At 38.3% G+C, this 6,120-nt stretch overlaps 1 pseudogene; it reads left to right on the top strand.

The window, feature by feature from the left end:
• Positions 1-3,850, top strand: part of LOC139645245 (G2/M phase-specific E3 ubiquitin-protein ligase-like) — a 17,870-nt pseudogene extending 14,020 nt beyond the window's left edge.
• The last annotated feature ends 2,270 nt before the right edge of the window (positions 3,851-6,120 follow it).

Genomic DNA, 6,120 nt, shown 5'->3' with positions numbered 1-6,120 from the left:
AGGCAGGTGTGAAAGCACCATAAGTTTCACCACATAATTTTGGGATAAAAAGAATCCAAGAATTTGCAAAGTATACCTGCAGAGACCAAAGAGTTTGGGGGGCATGGCCCTACCAAATTTTAACTTCTATTACTGGGTGGCCAACTTCCGCATACTTCAGTATTGGTTGTGTGTAGATAACTTGCATAATGTCCCAGCTTGGTTGAGGTTGGAAGCATCTTCCTGTATGCCATCTTCACTGGCTGCTTTGGTTTACACCCCTAATGGTTCAGCCTGCTCAGAATACTGCAAAAACATTTTAGTCAAGACGACTCTCAAAATCTGGAATCAATTTAGACGCCATTTTAGATTGCAAACCTTTTCACTATAGGCTCCTATAGTTACAAATCACACTTTCCATCCCTCTCTAGTAGATGGAGCTTTTTCCATTTGGTCTAATCTTGGCATAAGGTCATTTAATGATTTGTATATTGAGGGCATCTTTGCATCCTTCCAACAGATTTCCCTCTCAGCCTGTAAACCCCTCCATTGATGCTTTTTTGGCTGGACCGCAACAGCGGGGCCAGCCCTATAAACGCGAATGTCTGTCACTGACTGACTGAGTGATGAAATTACACCATTGGTCGGCCGTGGCACGTGGCACATATGGCAGTGGTGGAAATGGCCACATTTTACTGGGGGAACCATACTTGGGTGGGGTGGGTGGGGTCCAGGGGGGTACTCCCTGGAAAATTAAGATAATCACTAAAGATGTTTTTACATTGACAGATTTTTTATAACAAATAAATGCTAGTCAAGTGCATTTCATGCATCGCACAATAATGTAGGATATTCTTTCTGTTAAAATCAAGAGCTGAATGCTTGACTGTTTTTTTCTTATTGATTTTACTCATTACCATGAGAGCTACATAAAAAAATCTTTTACTGAAGTTACTTAAAATTACAAAGATTGCCAAGATCTACTGATTATTTTCCCTTGATTTTATTAATGACAGACTTGATGACACTGCTTATTCAGCTTCCAAAAACATGTTCTCCTACTATTCTCTGCTCTGCTGCTCTCAAGCTGTCTCCTTTCCTCTCCACTGCTCTGCTCTCCTCTCCACTGCATTCTGTCTCCTCAGTTCTCCTCTCCTCTCTGTAAAAGACAAATGACAGACAATCATACAGAAATAATAGTTAATATTAATAAACTACTTTTAGGCTACCAAATGAACTCTTCATATGTATTGGAATTCTGATATTAACATGAAATAAATGTATATTTATTGATACTGCTTGCTGTCTCCTCTCCTCTCCACTGCTCTCCTCTACTCTCCACTGCTCTGCTCTACTCTCCTCTCTACTGCTCTCCTCTACTCTCCACTGCTCTGCTCTACTCTCCTCTCTACTGCTCTCCTCTACTCTCCACTGCTCTGCTCTCCTCTCCACTGCTCTACTCTCCTCTACACTGCTCTGGGTTAGGGTTAGTATGTTTAAAAAAACATGTTGAAACAATTTGAGAAACTGCTGTTTACAATGTGGAAAAACACCAATAAAGAGGTGTTTTGAAGTTTTGAAAAAGAAAAAAAAGTTTAACCACGTCAAAGGTGACTAGAAATCAAGGCATGAAACCCTTTTTTTAAATCAACCCACCACCATGGCAAGAGGATTCAGAATTCCACAAGCCAGTTATTGTTTTTAAAAAATTTCAAAAAGAAAACACTGATTGAATACACGCTGCCAAATTGGAAAGCAGAACAGACAGTTACAGCCAATATTTATATTTAGCAGCTGGCTAGTGATAATTTCAAGATGTTGCAAACATAAAAAACATTTTGTGTTTACTAAAACCTTGCATTCATTAGCAAACGAACAGCACAAGGTGCTGTTTTGGCTGTGAAGAGTCATGATTTGCAACATTTGAGTTGAATATGGAATATGGAAAACCCTTCTAAATGTGGTTTTCCATCTGCAGTTAAAATAGTATTGTATCATTTTGAAGTCATACACAGGACAGTAGCACAGACAGTAGCATGAAATGTTGTTTCACAGAATGCTAAATTCTAAACAAATGGCTTATTGAAGATTCTTCTGGAGTTGATTTCCTGTCATGATCAACCTTGTCATATCCATCTTAATTAGATTTGAATGATACTACTATTATCCTATGGAAAAAGCTGTAGAGGCCAACGTGACTCTGCCATGCTGAATTAGAGACTCCCTGCATGTAATTTTAGGTGGCAGCCCAGCTAACCAAATTAAAGCTCCACAACTTTGTGGCAGTGTAGCCAACTAAAACTTATCATAGGTATGTAACAACTGATAGTGACAAATTGAAAAGGGACGTTCCAACACACTTTGTAAGGTTGGTAGTTTACACGTCATGGCAATGTTATAGGGGAGGAGCTTTTAGGTTTTACCCAACTGGAGTCCTTTATGACATTTCCACAACATCGAACCAAGAGCCCCTTATCGCAACAAGAATGAAAGTTAGGCGATTTTTTGCCATAAAATATTTTATTACAATCGCATAAAATGTGGTGCAGCTTTTTCCAGCATATAAGGTTTATTCAGAATTTGTAGTTACCTGAACAACTAGCCTATGTCATCAAATGGTAATTTCATGACCGACTGCTAACATTATATTTAACTATCACAGCATGGAACTACATTGTGTTGTTAAGTCAGCTGTCATGAAATTACCAAAAAGTCTGAGTAGGTAAATGGCTGGTACATGTTTAGCTGGGAGGTTGGCCTGGAAGTTACAGAGGCTAACAATGTGCCCCTAAGAATAGAATAGAATAGAATAGAATAGAATAGAAACAATATTAATCCATGAGGGGAAATTTGGTTTTCACACTGCAGCTAGGACAGTAGGCATACTAAGCTAAGCAAGGTACTTAACCGAATGAGCAGTTCTGTTGTAAAATATTCCTACTCAGGTCATCTAATTTAATGTCGGTCACTGCATTTCATCAGAAACAAATACTAGCTATCATGCACATTTCGACTTCCCACTAACAATTATGTCTTGACTTAACGCAGCTCAATAAACTCATGAACTCATAAATGTGTTGAGCCATCTTAGAAACACCTCAGGACAAGGTTGTCTATGTCAAACCTACTCTTCCAAGTCAGGCTGTTTTCAACAATCTAGGCAGCAAAATGTGACAAAATGTATCAGCAATAACATGTAGTAATTTAATACAGCACACATAAACTTAACACAATTTAGTTACCCAGAACACATGAGGAAAGAAGGTGCGAGGGGGTTCTAGTTAGCATTATCTAATTGTGTTTTACGATTAGGGTATTATCATGAATTGAATTATACCACACAGATATTTATGGCAACACATTTTAAGAAGAAAGAAAGTATCAGAATGCCATCTGAGGACACAAACGACTAAGTCAGTTTCCAATCTGCAGAAATACCCTGTAATGCTCACTGCTGTATTGAGCTGTAGAGAACTACATTAGACCTTAGTAGGAATCAACATCCCTACATAACATTTGACTAGCTGGCCTCACTTGTTGTTTCAAAGTCTTTATGTGATGTAAAAAGACGGTGCTTGTACAAATACATACACAATATGAATACAAAAAGATGAGATTCATGAATTGAAGTATTGGCAAATAATTAAGCAAGACATGAAGACTTACAAACCCACTGGGATTTCGACAATGCTCTCTTTTCCCTCCCCAAGTTCCCGTGTGAACACACAGCACACACTGCCCAGCCCTCAGCCTGCCTCCAGCCCTCCATCTGCCTCCAGCCCTCCATCTGCCTCCAGCCCTCCGCCTGCCTCCAGCTCTCTATCTGCCTCCAGCCCTCTCTCAGCCCTGAGCTCCACAGCAGCACGTTGAGGTCAGATGCCCTTTCATCTCTCAAATCTAATTCTGCCATTTTTCTGCTCGGGTTGAGGCAGGTTTTTACATAGTCAGTCAAATGAAAGTCACAAGGATAATCTAAAAGAGAAATGTATTCAGTCCAAACGGAAGCTGGCTTTTTACCATTTGCACATGTGGTTGAGGACTTCAAAGCAGGGTGATCAGAAGACCAGACTTGACCATTTAGATTCTCACATGAACATGAGTCTTGGGGTTAGAACATGTACCCAAAGCTATGTTAAGGCCACAACAATCTTTTCAGAATTGTGGTATTTGTGCAGATGTAGTAACAGGTAACAGATGAGAATGTTGCAAGACTTACTAGACCCTCTTTCTCTCATCCCCTATAATATTTTGTATGGTCTGTGGGTTATTTTGGTTTTGGTTCCATGACCATCTCTGGTTTGGTCCCAGCTTTGGTTCTAGTACAAATTTCAGTGATAATATAAGTAATTAAGTAATTATATATATTATAGAGAGAGAGAGAGAGATGGAGGTGAATGAGTGAGGATGTGCATTGTCATAATTTCTGCATTTGTCAGGGAAGCTCTGATTTTTAAATGATACCCAAAGCCATGCAAACATAAAGGTCCTTCAATAAGTAAACAAAGAAGGGTTTCTACAAGGGGGGATGTTATCCTGAAATTGGGTTAAAAAAGGAAAAATAAAAATATGCACATGTACTCTTAAGATTATATACTTGTTTGTATTCTGTAATGGATGCAATTTAAAAAGTAGTTAAGTGCAATACTTAACTCAAAACATGCTGAAGTGAATGTAAAATTACTGGCTGCAAAACAATCTAAAGGTACAAATACACAAAAAGCAACTCAGTTACAGTAACAAGAGTACATTTAATTGTTTAACTATTACTGTTTTGCTACTAAAGAGTTGTCCACTCTCAGGACAGATTGTTTTATATTTTATATGTAGTATGTAGTATTTTATATTTAGTTTGTATCATCTTATCCCCTCTTCCTTCCCCTCTTCCTTCCATCCATCACTCTCTTTCATTCTCCCTTTTCCTTTCATTCTTTTCTTTTCATTGTTTTCCTCTGCCGCTTGAATGACATTCAGGCTTTCTGTTCAGTCAGACAAGAGGAAGGATAATGGCTCTGTCCTATGTAAATAATAGTTGCGTGGTTGTGTGGTTTTATATCTCCAGGGAATCAGAAGTCACCACAGACAGAATACATCAAGCACACACACTCCTGCATGCATATTCACACGCTTACAGACACACACACACACACACACACAGACACACACTCCACACAAACTCTCAGACACTGATACACCCTCTTCGTTCTCAGTGTAAATAGTCTATTGGTTTTAATGCACAGGGGAATTAAGAGCCTTTAGATGAGGTCAGATGAAACAATGGTTCAGATAACACGATAATATCGATGGGATTAAAAAGCAGTTTGATTTGTGGTTGACGCTTTGATTTCCAACAGGGTGTCACCATGATCCTGGCTCACATATCTGTCTGACTTTGTTCAACTCATTCTGACTCCCACTTAGGAAAGAGAGGAAATGAGTCAGGGACTGAGGCTGAGAGGATGAAATAGACCCCAGGAAGACTAGCGGTCACTGAGGCATCTGATAATGGGGAACCCAATAAAGAATAAAGACATGATTGAACTTTTGGCACATCCTGCAAGCTTACAACATTGCGGATGTGTTCCCTTTGTCTTTCTGTTCGTTTCAAATATTTCAGTCAGGAATCACTCCTGTCATAAAGTTAAAACCATTTGTCACAGAAAATTGTTACGTTTACATTTCTCATTTTTATACAATACATATACAGTATGTCCATATTTCCAGATATTTTCATACTGATATATTCTCATATTTGTATATATTTCCATATCATACATATTTTGTTCTTCATTTTCTTTGTTTCAGGACATATCATTTTCAAGACCCTGCTTATGTTGTAATGAATATGTTTTTCATAATTTTTCTTTTATGTATTTTTACTTAATATGTTGTCAAGTTAGAATTGTTGGTTGCAATATATTTAATACCCTCCCATTTTTTCTATTCTTAATTCTCTACTGCTGCAACAACTTAATGTCCCCACAGGGTTTATCAAAGTAAATTTTGTCTAATCTAATCTAACCTGAGGCATTTAGTTGGTCTTGTGTTTTACAATGAGTGGCACAATTTGAGAGTAGAATAAGCTTAATTCCTAAATCACCAAAATCATAGCAAGGAGTTCAAAGGTCAGGGTCATAGTGCTTT

The sequence above is a fragment of the Centroberyx affinis genome, unplaced genomic scaffold (assembly GCF_046629955.1).
Source record: "Centroberyx affinis isolate AG114_WGS23_722 - 3 ecotype Tasmania unplaced genomic scaffold, CSIRO-AGI_Caff_v1 ptg000074l_1, whole genome shotgun sequence".
In the NCBI taxonomy this organism is placed as follows: Eukaryota; Metazoa; Chordata; class Actinopteri; order Beryciformes; family Berycidae; genus Centroberyx; species Centroberyx affinis.
This window is presented reverse-complemented; position numbering and strand designations above follow the sequence as displayed.